This window comes from Macaca thibetana, chromosome 14, assembly GCF_024542745.1.
Source record: "Macaca thibetana thibetana isolate TM-01 chromosome 14, ASM2454274v1, whole genome shotgun sequence".
NCBI lineage: Eukaryota > Metazoa > Chordata > Mammalia > Primates > Cercopithecidae > Macaca > Macaca thibetana.
In genome coordinates this window covers 114117049-114131867 of record NC_065591.1, presented here as the reverse complement: position 1 = coordinate 114131867, position 14819 = coordinate 114117049, and the positions used below count along the sequence as shown (strand labels likewise).

Genomic DNA, 14819 nt, shown 5'->3' with positions numbered 1-14819 from the left:
TTGCTCCCCCTCTTGCCATGTTATTTCTGCACAGGCTGGCTCCCCTTTGTCCTATGCCATGAATGAAAGCAGCCTGAGGCCTTCACCAGATGCCTATCTTAAACTTTCCAGCCATCAGAATCGTATGCCAAATGAACCCCTTTTTTAAATAAATTACCCAACCTCCAGCATTTCTGTATAGCTACACAAAATGGACTAAGACACACCTTTTACCTTTTTATTTATATATTTGTGTAAAAGGCCTTTAGGTTTTGTTTTATTTAAAGTTTGAAAATGACTAGAATATGATATAAGTGTGGAACTTACTGCCCATAGCCCAAAGACTGTGAGACAGGCATGTCCTCGTGATGCAAGATGAAGGGAAAGTGATGACCATTTACTGAGGGTCCAGCCCCAGATTCCTCTGCCAGCTTGGAAGGTCCTAGCAGATGGGCAGCTGAGCTAGTGATCGTGGGAGCTCTAAGTGTTGGGTGGTTTGGGTGGGGGTAGTAGTGATTGTTTTGTTCTGAGAGAAACAGCTTATGAGGAAGCTTATGAGTAGCTTATCTGCTACTGATCACATTATTTTTGCTCCTCTTATTCTCTTGTGACCACATGTCTATCTTTGTTGCTTCTGCTTTTCCTCCACTTGTGATGAGCAAATGTGTTGACCAGGCTCTGAGACTTTCTGGAACAGCCAAAAGGTGATTATGATGGATTTTACCAACATAAAGTAATCTCGTAAAAAGAATTCTCCAAAATAGGGTTAAATTCTCCAAATCGGGTTAAATGATGCCCTTCTGCCCTTGGGCCTACAAATCTATTCAATCATTGTTGCTTTAAGAAAACAGTAAGAAGAACCAGTTAATTGAATTACATTTTTTGTAAAACCTTTAATCCCATAATATTATTTAAAGGCATCCAGGATGGAAGAGCACTTTGATCTAATTCCCTTCTTGCTAGACATTCTGGGTCAGGCTGTTCCTGGTTGACTTGACTAGGACACAGTGAGCAGTGCTAGATTCAGAGAAATGGAGCACCTCTATTCACTCTGCTGAGTAGTCGGCCAGCTAGATGACAAAACTTCCATCTCTGAGACTTTTTTCCCTCCAAATGTATAATGCTAAGTGGCAATTTAATGGAAAAAGCTTCTTTAAATTTCACATTTAGACCTCGCCAAGGAATTTAGCATCAAGATGAATGGATTTTCTGAAGATGACATGAATTAAGAATGTCCTTTCTTGCAATATTTTCCCATCTCTAGCCTCCCTAGTCTAATGACATCTTTGGCTCCAGCCTACTTTTTTATTTTTCTAATCCCATTAGGTTTTCTTCCTTTCACCTACACCCCCATCAAGGAACTGGCTAATGATCAGGTGGCAGGTTTCTGTGGTCATGGCAACATTAACCTGCAGGTGATAGGGAAACTCTGAGTACCCTCAGGATGAGCTATGTCCTAGTGCTATTCTTTCCTTGATGGTTTTGGGCCAAACATTTGGCTGTATAAGGATGAAAAATGCTTCTGAATACAAGTGCTGGCTTTTAGATTCCAAAAGAGATTTATGTAGTTTAACCTGAAGCTTTTTTGATGTCTTAACTAAATCCATACTTAGTTTGAAGGAGGCTAAGAGTCTGACTCGAGGTCAAATTAAAAAAAAAAATTATTTCACTCATTGATGATTTGGTATCTTTGCTTTTATACCTGATGTATTTGGTAGTTTTCTTAACAAATGGATATATAGTAGAAACTCTCTCATCCAACCTCCAATTAACTGACTAGACAGATGAAATAAGGTGCCCCATTCTCTCTGTAAAACATAAGTGGGTGCTATAGATGCAAACCTAATGCAGTGCAGTCCGTACACCAGCTTGCCTCTCCATCAGTTGAGTTCCCCAAAGCCACTAATGTTTGTTCCTGTTTCTGCCAGTTTTACTTGCTAAGTAGATATAACTTAATTACATGATACATGAAATGTTGTTTCTACAAAAACTATGCTGAATGCTGGAAAAACAGTCACTAAAAGTTTGTTTTTGAATTAAGTATGGTAAAGACAACTCTGAAGGTAAAGGACATGTTCTAAATATTTGGAATTATTCTAGTTACTTTCAGTAATTACTCCAGGGCAACAGCTTCAAAGTAGGACTGTTCTCAGCAAATTAGTACTTGTCAAAGAGATATGGTTTACCAAACCAGCATATGGAGAATAATGAATATTTCAATAAGGGGAAACTATATGAATAAAGATGTGAAGGAGGGCATGTGTGTGTGTGTGTGTGTGTGTGTGTGTGTGTGTGTGTGAGAAAATGAACCTTGGTTTGGTAGATCCTGGAAAGCCATGCAAATTATTAATAGGAGGAAAATGCGTATGTTGTTTTAACTTTTTTACTAAAGTATAAGTTATATATGGGAAGAGGCACAAATTCTAAGTGTAGAACCTGATGAATTTTCACCAAGTAATTTTCACCATGCATCCAGCATCAAGATGAAGAAACAGAACATTACCAGAATCCCGAAAGCTATTCTTCTCACCCTGACCAGTCAATATCTCCTGTAAGGGAAATCACTTATCTTGAATCCGTGCATTATAGATTCATTTTGTCTGGTTTAGTCTTTTACATAAATTAAATTTTACAGAATGTATTCTTTGTGTTCCTGGCTACTTTCATTCAGTATTTTTCTGAGATTCATTCATGTTAGGAGATTCAGCACATAGTAATACTTCAGTCACATTTGTTGCTGATTAGTATTTCATGATATAATTACGGCACAATGTATTTATTCACTCTACTTTTCATAGACATATGGGTTGCTTTCTGGATTTGGATATCACAAATAAAGTTAAATGAATGGATATTCTTGTATATGTACTTCGTCGAATATGTATACAAGTCTCTTTAGATGCATACCTAGGGATAGAAGTCTGGGTATAGGTTATGTATATGAGCGAGGTTAGTTGATATTGGCAAATAGTTTTCCCTAAATGGCTGCACTAATTTACATGCCCATCAGTGGGTTTCGGAGTTCCAGTTACTCCACTTTCACACCATCACTTGGTATTGTCTTTTATATTTAGCCTTTCTGGTGACATGTGCAATAGCAATTTATTGTGGTTTTAATGTTTATTTTCTTAATGAATAATGAAGTTTAATATGTTTTCACAGATTTACTGTTCATTTGGATATTTTCCTTCATAAAACACCTATTTTCTACTGAATAAATTATTTATTGTTTGAGGAATTTGCTATATATTCTGATTATTATTCTGTCATTTTTGTGTGTTATATACATAAGCCAGTCTATGATTGCCTTTTCATTGTTTTATTTTATTTTGAGATGGAGTCTCGCTCTGTCGCCCAGGCTGGAGTACAGTGGCACAATCTCGGCTCACTGCAAGCTCTGCCTCCCAGGTTCACACCATTCTCCTGCCTCAGCCTCCCGAGTAGCTGGGACTACAGGTGCCCACCACATGCCAGGCTAATTTTTTGTATTTTTAGTAGAGACAGGGTTTCACCATGTTAGTCAGTATGGTCTCGATCTCCCGACCTTGTGATCCACCTGCTTCGGCCTCCCAAAGTGCTGGGATTACAGGCGTGAGCCACCAGGCCCGGCCCTTCGTTCTTTTAATGCTTCTTTTGAGGGACAGAAGTTCTTGATTTTAATATAGGTCAATTTATTTATCATTTTTTTCTTTTTGGTCTTTGTCTAAAAATATTTGCCTGTCCCTCAGTCATGAGAATATTCTCTTGTTTCTTATGTTTCCTTTCTTCCGTTTTGGAAGCATATTGAGGAAAAAACCAGTATTTTAAGAAGATAAAGGGGGCATACACACGCAGGATCCATCTGGGGAGAGGTTGGAAACAGGAAAAATAGCCCGGAGGCTGTAGCAGTCACCTAAATACCAGGCATAATGTCATCCGAGACTAGGAGATTTGAATGGAAAGAGAAGAAGAATAGATGGTGTAGGGCAAATTTTCCTGCTTGATTGAAGGTGAGAGAAATGGCTGTAAAAAGCCTACAATAACTGAGATTTGCTTGGAAATCAAAGAAGGTTTCCAAGCAAACATTTTTTATTGCAGAATCCAGCCTTTTAATAAATATACTTTGTGAGATAATGTGGCCTCTGTTACTAAAAAGATGACGTTGAGCAAGTATTTGCCATGTGTGAAGGGCAGAAGACACGGTAATATCTTGATACAGAAAGTATGTTTGGAACAAGAAAAGACTGAAGAAATCTACTGGGAAAGAGCATAGGTCTTTATCTGAGAGATATTTCAAGTGGAACTGACCAGCCATTTATGGTGGGGAGTAGATAGATAGCTGACTGGGGCAGGGAGTTGACTTAAATAACCCTGTGGGCTCTCTGACAGGTTTAGAGGCTTCTCATCTGCCTTGCAACTGCAGGCTGAGTCATGGAGACCATTTACTGCTATGAAGATGGTATCTGTTTAATGCCAAGAAGGGATGGATTTGCCAAGTTTACTTTTTTGAAGTAGTAATTGATAAATTCCACCAAAAGTCCTTCTGTCCCTCTCCCCTAAAATACACGTCACATTGAAATTGCTTATGCTTCGAGACTGTCTAATTACACAAACTTTAACGTAATAACGTCACGAGGAAAAGATCTGTGTAAACTTTTCAGAGAATAAAGGCTAGAGTTTAGATATTTTTGTTACTACTGCATTTTCACAGTGTTCCAGCAAAATATGTGTTTCTATGATTCAAGTAAACAATTTTCTTCATCAGATTGGAGATTGATGTAAGAGTGCCCCTAACTTTTGCTAGGCCAGGATGTTGTGGCAGACTAAAATTTCTGCTAGTTTCTACTGGCAATTGTGTTTAATTCAGAGGAAGCAAAGGAATTAGCAGAGTATGAGACATGCAGAGTATGAGGCATGCAAAAAAAAATCTAATATCATTTCTGAATTTTAATCCTAACTATTTGTATGTGTTTACTTGCTTTTGTTCGTGATCTGTCCTCATGGGACCGAAGAGGAGTCAGTTTCCTTCTGCAAAAGACTCTAGTCCCATTGAAGATACAACTTTATCTACAGAATCATTTCTCTGTTCAATGTCATATCCCAAACCATCCCATCTGGATTTTAACCTTCTGGATAGCCAAGTCCTTTCTAGTTTTGCCTTTCCTAATATTCTATAATAGTGTCTGTTATGGTTTGGAAATGGTTTGTTTATCCCATTATCAAATGTCATGTTAAAACTTGATGCCCAATGTAGTGGCATTGGGAGGTGGGGCCTGGTGGGAGGTGTCTGGGACATGGGACTGGATCCCTCATGAATGGCTTGGTGCCATTCTTGCTGTAGTAAGTTCTTGTTCTAAATTAGTGAACTAAATTAATTCCCACAGGAATGGACTAACTCCCACAAGAGTGAGTTGTTTTGAAACCAGCATGTTCTTTGAGTTTTGTCTCTTCACAGGTGTCTGTTTTCCCCTTTGACCTTCTCTACCATGTTATGATGCAGCATAAAAGCCCTCACTAGAAGCCAGGGCCATGCTCTTAAACTTCCCAGCTTGCAGAACCATGAGTTAAATAAACCTCTTTTATTAATAAAATCTCCACTTTTAGGTATTCTGTTATAACAACACAAATGGACTAAGACAGTGCCTTATACGTAGAAAATAATTAATAAATAGTATTGAATAAAAATTGGTTGAGTAAAACAGGGACACGAAAGTGAGAGATCTAGGCACTGAATCTTTTGTGATATGGCCCAAGCTTGTGTGTACACCCTTATCTCTGACCACAGCTCCTCATACAGTCTATGCAATAGTCACAATTGCCTCATTATCATTTCTTTAACATTGCTCACTTGTGCATCTGTAATGTACACCTGTAACTATATCAGATAGTAGAGAAATATTGAGGCAGAAAAAATATTTGAAGTAATAATGGCCAAAACTGTTCAAATTTGATGAAAAATTACTTAAACCAAAGCACCAAAAGGGTCAGTGAGCCTCAAGATAAATGAATGCAGAGAAAATCACATTTCTCACTTTGGTGGTGACTTGGACATTTCTGTTCCTTTAGCTTGAATGGCCTTCTTTCCTCAAGGCGAAGCCTCCGTAGGCACTTCACTCAAAAAAATATCCAAATGCTAAGCAGATGAAAATGTCCTCTGCCTCAGTCCTTATTGAGAAATTAAAATTAAAACCACAAGGAGACACCATTACATCTCCATAAAATGGCTAAAAGTGAAAAGACTAACAGTACTAAATGCTGATGAGGATGCAAAGCAAATGGAACTCTACTACAGGACTTGTTAGTAAATTGGCACAACTACTTCAAAAAAACTGTTTGACAGTATCTAATAAAGCTAAACACACATATTCTATGCTTAATTAGTGAATATGTTTCCCCAAAACTTGAGTACTTATGTCTATCAACAAACAGTCATAAGAATGTTGGTGCCAGGCGCAGTGGCTCACATCTGTAATCCCAGCACTTTGGGATGCCGAGGCGGGTGGATTATGAGGTCAGGAGTTCGAAACCAGCCTGACTAACATGGTGAAACCCCTGACCAACATGGTGAAAAATTAGCCAGGTGTTGTGGCGCGCACCTGTAGTCCCAGCTACTCAGGAGACTGAGGCAGGAGAATCGCTTGAACCTGGGAGGCAGAGGTTGCAGTGAGTCGAGATTGTTCCATTGCACTCCAGCTTGGGAGACAGAGTGAGACTCTGTCTCTTTATATACTATATATATATATATATATATATATATAGTAGTGAGCACCCAAACCAGTAAACACAAATTTATTATATAAGTGCCATTATAAAATGAAATCTAATATAAACAATTAGAAAATATATAGTAAGAACAAATTTATAGCAAGAAGACAGCTTTTTAATCTAGATTATATTGACAATATTTGGAAGCAAGGGTGGGAAGTGGGAAAATGAAAGCAAAATAAATCAGTCGTCTTATATAAAAAGTAAAAAATACTGATTTTAAGGGTAGAAAGTGTGGGCTGTAGAAAATAAATTTAAAAATTAAAAGAACATTTGATTGCCTGATTTGAATTTTCTCTGTCAAAACACAGAATTAAAAAAACTGCCTCTTGGCTGGGCATGGTGGCTTGTGCCTGTAATCCCAGCACTTTGGAAGGCTGAGGCTGGCGGATCACTTGAGGCCAGGAGTTCAAGACTAGCCTGGCCAACACGGTGAAACCTTGTCTCTACTAAAAATACAAAAATTAGCTGGGCCTGGTGGTGGGCACTTGTAATCCCAGCTACTCAGGAGACTGAAACCTGAGAATTGCTTGAGCCCAGGAGGCGGAGGTTGCAGTGAGCCGAGATCATGCCACTGCACTCTAGCCTGGGCAACACAGCAGGACTCTGTCTCAAAAAGCAAAAAACAAATAGTTTCTTTGTTTTATTTTTTGAAGTTTTATATTAGATAGTAACAAATGCTATTTTTTAATTGCAATCTTTGAACTTGGACTCCTCTGTGATTTCTCTCCCTCAGCAATAGGTCTAAGAGATGTAACCATTGTCCAGTGTTTCCCCGCCTGGCCTCTCTGCCTCACTGCAGCATGAAATAATAAACTGGTATTGGGGACAGAGAAAATATGATCCCTGCTGCTGCACTGCTCCCCAGCGAGTTGCATTTTACAAAGGGAGTGGAGTAGCAATTATATTTGATTTATAAAGCCTAAGGCAGAAGTTTTAGAAGGAAATCTCAGGAATCAAGTTTCCTTCAATTCTTTCTCCAACTTATGTCACAAGGGCTTCCTATATTTTTCCCTTCTTTACGCTGACCTAAGTGTGAAGCAGTAGCTTTTGCAATTCTACAGAGTACACGATGCTCTGGCTTCCCATGATCTTAGAGCAGGGGCCACAGGCAGAAAGAAATTCTCTTAATAAAGCTGTTCCTTTCTATTTCAAATCCAGCTAGTTTGGACCAATGCTTGTCTCTAACATGGCACCACATAAGCAGTGGCAAGCCTCCTAAAACAGCAGCTTTGGAGGAAGCATTGCTTAATTAAGCCTCAAGACACAAAAGGGCACACATGAAGTCAGCAGCTTTGCTGCATAACATGGATTGCTATTATAAAGCTAAAAGCAAAAACTTTTTAAAAAATTTATCTTTTTATTTTCTTCAACTTTAAGTTCCGGGGTATATCTGCAGAATGTGCAGGTTTGTTACATAGCTAAACATGTGCCATGGTGGTTTACTGAACAGATCAACCCATCACGTAGGTATTAAGCCCAGCATCCATTAGCTAGTCTTCCTGATGCTCTCCCTCTCTCTGCCCCATGACAGGCACCAGCGTGTGTTATTCCCCACTGTGTGTCCATGTGATCTCATTGTTTGGCTCCCACTTATAAGTGAGAACATGCCATGTTTGGTTTTCTGTTCCTGAGTTAGTTTGCTGAGAAAAACAACTACAGCTTCATCCATGTCCCTGCAAAGGACGTGATCTTTTTCCTTCTTATGGTTGCATAGTATTCCATGGTGTATATGTATCACATTTTCAAATTGGGGTTCATTCCATGTCTTTGTTATTGTGAATAGTCCTGCAATGAACATACGTGTGCATATAGCTTTATAATAAAATGATTTATATTCCTTAGGTTATATACCGGGTAATGGGATTGCTGGATCAAAGGGTATTTTTGGTTCTAGGTCTTTGAGGAGTCACCACACTGTCTTCCACTGTGGTTGAAATAACTTACACTCCCACCAACAGTGGAAGTGGAAGAACAGCGTTCCTTTTTCTCCACAACCTTGCCGGCATCTGTTGTTACTTGACATTTTAATAATCACCATTCTGACTAGTGTGAGATGGTATCTCATTGTGGTTTTGATTTGCATTTCTCTAATGACCAGTGATGATGAGGTTTTTTTTCCGTATGATTGTTGGCCACGTGAATGTCTTCTTTAGAGACATGTTGGACATGAACATTTACAGCCCTACTTTTTAATAGGGCTGTTTTTTTTTTTTCTTGTGAATTTGTTTAAGTTCCTTATGGACTCTGGATATTAGACCTTTATCAGGTGGATAGTTTGCAAAAATTTTCTCCCATTCTGTAGGTTGTCTGTTCTCTCCTATGATAATTTCTATTGCTGTGCAGAAGCTCTTTAGTTTAATTAGATCCCATTTGTCAATTTTTGCTCTTATTACATTTGCTTTTGGTGTTTTTGTCATGAAGTCTTTGCCGATGCCTATGTCCTGAATGGTATTGCTTAGGATTTTTATGGTTTTAGGTTTTACATTTAAGTCTTCTATGGTTTTTATGGTTTTAGGTTTTACATTTAAGTCTTTAATCCATCTTGAGTTAACTTTTGTATAAGGTGTAAGGAAGGGGTCCAGTTTCTGTTTTCCATATATGGCTAGCCAGTTTTCCCAGCACCATTTATTAAATAGAGAATCCTTTCCCCATTGCTTGTTTCTGTCAGGTTTGTCAAAGATCAGATGGTTGTAGATGTGTGGTGTTATTTCTGAGGTCTCTGCTCTGTTCCATTGGTCTATATATCTGTTTTGGTATGAGTACCATGCTGTTTTGGTTACTGTAACCTTGTAGTATAGTTTGAAGTCGGGTAGCATGATGACTCCAGCTTTGTTCTTTTTGGTTAGGATTGTTTTGGCTGTTTGGGCACTTTTTGGTTCCATATGAATTTTAAAATATATTTTTAAAAATTCTGTGAAGAATGTCAATGGTAGTTTAATGCAAGTAGCATTGAACCTATAAATTACTTTGGGCAGTATGGCCATTTTCACAATATTGATTCTTCCTATCCATGAGCATGGAATGTTTTCCATTTGTTTGTGTACTTTGATTTCTTGGAGCAATGGTTTGTAGTTCTCCTTGAAGAGGTCCTTCACGTCCCATTTTAGCTGTATTTCTAAGTATTTTATTCTCTTCATAGCAATTATAAATGGGAGTTTATTCATAATTTGGCTCTCTGCTTGCCTGTTTTTGGTGTATAGGAATGCTAGCAATTTTTGCACGTTGATTTTGTATCCTGAGACTTTGGTGAAGTTGCTTATCAGCTTAAGAAGCTTTTGGGCTGAGATGATGGGGTTTTCTTAGGATTACATCATCTGCAAACAGAGACAATTTGACTTCTTCTCTTCTTATGTGAATACCCTTTATTTCTTTCTCTTAAGGCAAATTTTAAAAATCAGAAATAGATTATATTGATATTATTTGAAAGTAGAGTTGAAAAGTGAGAAAACAACAACAAAATACATCAATCCTTTTATATAAAAATATACTGACTACTTAATTTTGACTTAGGCAATTCCACATTGTAGGGTCTATCACTTGCAGTATCTCATGCTTGTAGCAATTCTCTATGAGGTAGTTTTCCATTGAAAGAACTCAATATTGAGGAAATTTGTCACCAACTTTAGTAGGAACAGATTCATTAGAGATAATCTTTTTCAAGGTGCACAATTTCCTCAACATTGCTAATTCCCCTTAATCCTTCTTCCTTTTTTCATGGAAGATGGGATGTTGCCTTTCCTATGCAATATTGCATCTTCTGCAGAATATTTCAATTCAGTGTCAATGGGAAGATTTTCATATTCATGGCATTCTTCCGATGATAGAGTTTCTTCCTTTCACTTTCCCCCATGCCAACCTCTTGACCTTTGTGATTGGTCTCTGTTTTCTTAAACTCTTTCTATCTGACTCCAGCATTTCAGCATGTCCAGAAATTCTTTAACTGTTTGATAAACAAAGGTAAAGAAAGATGTTCAGCTTTAACAGAAAAAATATACACCATTATTAGTAGCGTAAATAATTGGAGACCCACCTAGGAGGAAGGGTAGTGATAATGAACTCTGCAGTCACTGGCAGAGTGCCCTTGGCTAAATAGATGCTAAGGCAAAAGCTTCTGAACTACCACTTGATTAAGGTATACAATGTCAAGGAAGAAGGAGTGGTGAGGCAGGTTAAGATGGTGAGTCAATATGAGGATATGTTGCCAAGGTATCTGCTGCTTACAATTAAGTGAACTGAAACTCAGAGTATTTGTTGTTGCAGTGGGAACTGGGGTGGAACAAGTGGTTAGAAGTATCCAAAACTGAAGAGGCTGAGAGGATCTGAGATGGTGCAAAATAAGTGACTAGTAGTGTAACCCTTGCACCATTAAAATCTGTTTGGGGCCTCCTATTATATCTGGCTCACCATTACAATTTAGTTCCTCAATTTTTGTGAAAGCAAAATGTCCTCACTCATGTTCTGATAGGGGAGGGACAAGCCCAACCAATGATAAAGACCCCTTCAGGAGAGTGGCTAGCAGCAATTTGGGAGAGGACTGACAGCAAGAAGGATATGGAAACAAGCTGCATCTGGTCCCAAAGCCATCCTTAATAATCATCATCTCTCCTCTCCTCCATTCATTTTAGATTTTTCTTCACATCAGCCAACACTTTAGCCACTGAGTTTTCTCTGTGGTGGGGAAATCTAGAGTTCTACTCCTGAGGGGTATGCAGCCTAAATTGCCTTGCCTTTTGAGTTATGGTTGCTACATTGCTCATTTGCTCTCCTTTTTCTTTTTTTTGAGACAGAGTTTCATTCTTGTCACCCAAGCTGGAGTGCAATGATGGTGTGATCTCAGCTCACTGCAACATCTGATTCCCAGGTTCAAGCGATTCTCCTGCCTCAGCCTGCCGGGTAGCTGGTATCACAGGCACGTGCCACCACTCCTGGCTAATTTTTGTATTTTTAGTAGAGACGGGGTTTCATCATGTTGGCCAGGCTAGTCTCCAACTCCTGACCTCAGGTGATCTGCCTGCCTCTGCCTCCCAAACTGCTGGGATTCCAGGCATGAGCCATTGCATCTGGCTGCTCATTTGCTCTTATAATTGGGCATGGAAGCACAGAGAGAAGTCTCAGTGGATCTCTGGATTCTGGGAATTCCTTAGACTTCCTGCCCTTATTGTAGGGTAGCCATTCCTAACTTTTCAGTCATCAGGTTCAATTATCACTAGGAATACAGTAATTCTTCTCTTTGACATTTGTCCACTGGGATGAGGAGTAAAGTGTGGCTTAGCTGGTTGTCTCTGTCTTCAATTCAGTAAAACTCCTGGTGGGAACGTTCCCTCCCAGGAGTCAAGACCTCTAATCTGTCAGAGTCTAATGATGTAGGAAGGAGAAGCACAAATTCTGCAAGTAGGTCACTGGGAGTGACATAGAGAGGTTTCAATCTTACTGCTACCCTTTTCTTTCAAGATTCATGAGTTCCAGTTTTTAGAGACACAGGCAGTTTCATCTTTGTATTTGGCTGGCTGCCTTGGGTGAGGGGTACATGGCAACACCCACAAGTCCCATGGTTATATGTCCATGGTTGTACCTCTTTGGCTGTAAAATATTTCCCTTGGCTTGAGGCAATGTTGAGTGTCATACCATGTCCATTGATGAGGCACTTAGACCGTGGTGCTGGTGAAAGCCACATGGTCAGGAGTAGGGGAGGAGAATCCATTTTCGGAATAGATATAGCCTTGGATAAAGAGGAATCACTGCCCCTTTCAGGCTGGAAAGGATCTGATGTATCTGATCTGCCAATAGGTGCTGGATGATTTTCTAGGGCAGTACATTCAAAACATAATCCATGGATCTGGGCCAGTGTGCACGCTGTTACCAATCTGTGATACGCATATAAATTGTAAGTGTATAAATTGTAAATGTTTAGGAACATTTTTAAAGTAATTTGACATTGCTACAGTGTCTAAGCTCTGATAATTTTTCTGATTATTTCCATGATGATTTCATTGAATTATATAAAAGTGTTTTCCATAGTGTTTGGTTATTTATTTATTGATATATATATTTGAGACAGGGTCTTCCCCTGTTGCCCAGCCTGGAGTGCAGTTGCAGAATCACAGCTCACTGCAGCCTCAACCTCCCCAGGCTCAAGCAATTCTCCCACCTCAGTCTCCTGAATAGCTGGGAATACACGTATGTACCACTATGCCTAGCTAATTTTTGTATTATTATTATTTTTTTTTGTAGAGATGGGGCTTTGCCATGTTATCCAGGCTGATCTTGAACTCCTGGGCTCAAGCAATCCCCCGACCTTGGCCTTCCAAAGTGCTGGAAGCAAGCAATTTGCCCACCTCAGCCTCCCAAAGTGTGCCTGGCCAGTATTTGGAAGTTTTTATAAACAGCAAATATAAAACCTGTTTACTCACTAAGGATTAAGATGCTCTGCCCGAGAGGAATGGAACCATGTCAAGTGATTATAATTAGTCTCTGATGCTGGCAGATTGAGCAGTATCAAGAGCCTTGGTGAGAGGGAGCCCAGGGTGTTGCAGCCATGCAATTCTCCATCTTTGCCATCATAGCCACTCACTCAATGGCCCAAGACAGTATTAAACCATGAAGAGAGGCTGGTTGATGTCCGCAGAAGATTATGCCACCTCCTTGGGGACTGAGAACCTTTTCTGAGGTGAATACATCTTGGTGGGCAGCAACACAAGACACAAAGATCCTTGTACTTTGTGCTTCTGTTTCCATAGGTTCAACTACAAATGTCTTCCTAAAATCTACCAGTCCCAGACCATGGTAGGCTGCCCCCAACAAATGTCTTCCTAAAACCTACCTGTCCCAGATCATGGTAGGTTGGTAATGCACCCCAGACCCCAAAGATATCAGATCCTTATCCCTGGAACCTGTAAATACTACCTTATATGAAAAAGTAGTCTTCGCAGATGCGACTAAGTTAAGGATCTTGAAATAGGGAGATTATCCTGAATTATCCAGGAGGGCCTTAAATAAAATCACAAGTGTCCTTAGAAGGAGGAGGCAGTGGGAGGTTCCACACACACTGAGGAGCAGGTGATATGAAGATGGAGACAGAGACTGGAGTGATATGGCCACAAGACCAACAAATGCCAGCCGCCAAGCAGAAGCTGGAAGAGGTGCAGACAACTTATTTCAACCCAGTGATACCGATTTCCAACTTCTGGACTCTAGACTGTGAGACAATAAATTTCTGCTGATTTAAGTCATCAAGCTTTTGGTAGTTTTTGACAGCGGCCACAGGAAACTAATACACAAACATTCCAGTCTTGTTTTCTTGAGCCAAGTAAGTTGTCACTTCTCAGGAGTTATATATACATACACACACATCTCAAATTTTCTTCCATAGGAAGTGAACAGCCCAGAGTAGTGCTTAAAGCTCTGACCTCTGGGAGAATTTTCCTTCACTAAGATCGCTTAATGTCACTCCTGAGTGATGCTGTAATGTGTCAGCAGTTCATTTTTTACTAGCACCCAATATAGTGTAGTCCCAGTCTTTTAATTGGACTTGAACTATTTTTTTACTCTTTATAGATGTGAGTTGAGAGAGAAACAGAGCAAGGGGATGTAGAAGTCTGGCCATTGCTCATATCATTTACTTGTACCTTCTGGAGTTCTGTAGGCCTGGTGCACGATTTCTATTACACAGGTATTACTTCCTTGACACCCGATCTTATGAATCAGTTGACCAGGCAATCTCCAACTTGATGAGCAGCCCTGGTCACATAGTCACTTGGTATCCTACTCTCATTCAGTTACTTATGAGCTTCTTTTCATATGAGAGTAATTTTCTGCTGCAGAAGGCATGGTTTTCCTCCACAATCATAGATCTGTGCTTTGAGTCTCCAAGTGGGGTTTGCAATTCTACATATCTTCTTTATCTACCTCCAACACTTCTATACCATTGGATCTAGGCCTGAGTGGCCAGACAGTTTGAACTGCAGCCTGAACTTGCAGCAGAACCTTATTTTAGTCTGGACCCCACTTGAAACTCCACTTAATATCAAGAGGTTCAATTTTATGGTTACATCTCCTGTCAGTCCTGTTCTACAGAAGACAGTCACCACTGAACT

General features: G+C 39.5%; 1 long non-coding RNA gene across 1 annotated transcript in view; it reads left to right on the top strand.

The window, feature by feature from the left end:
• The window catches only part of LOC126934844 (uncharacterized), a 471590-nt gene that overhangs the window by 196696 nt on the left and 260075 nt on the right, over positions 1 to 14819 (top strand). The window lies entirely within an intron of this gene.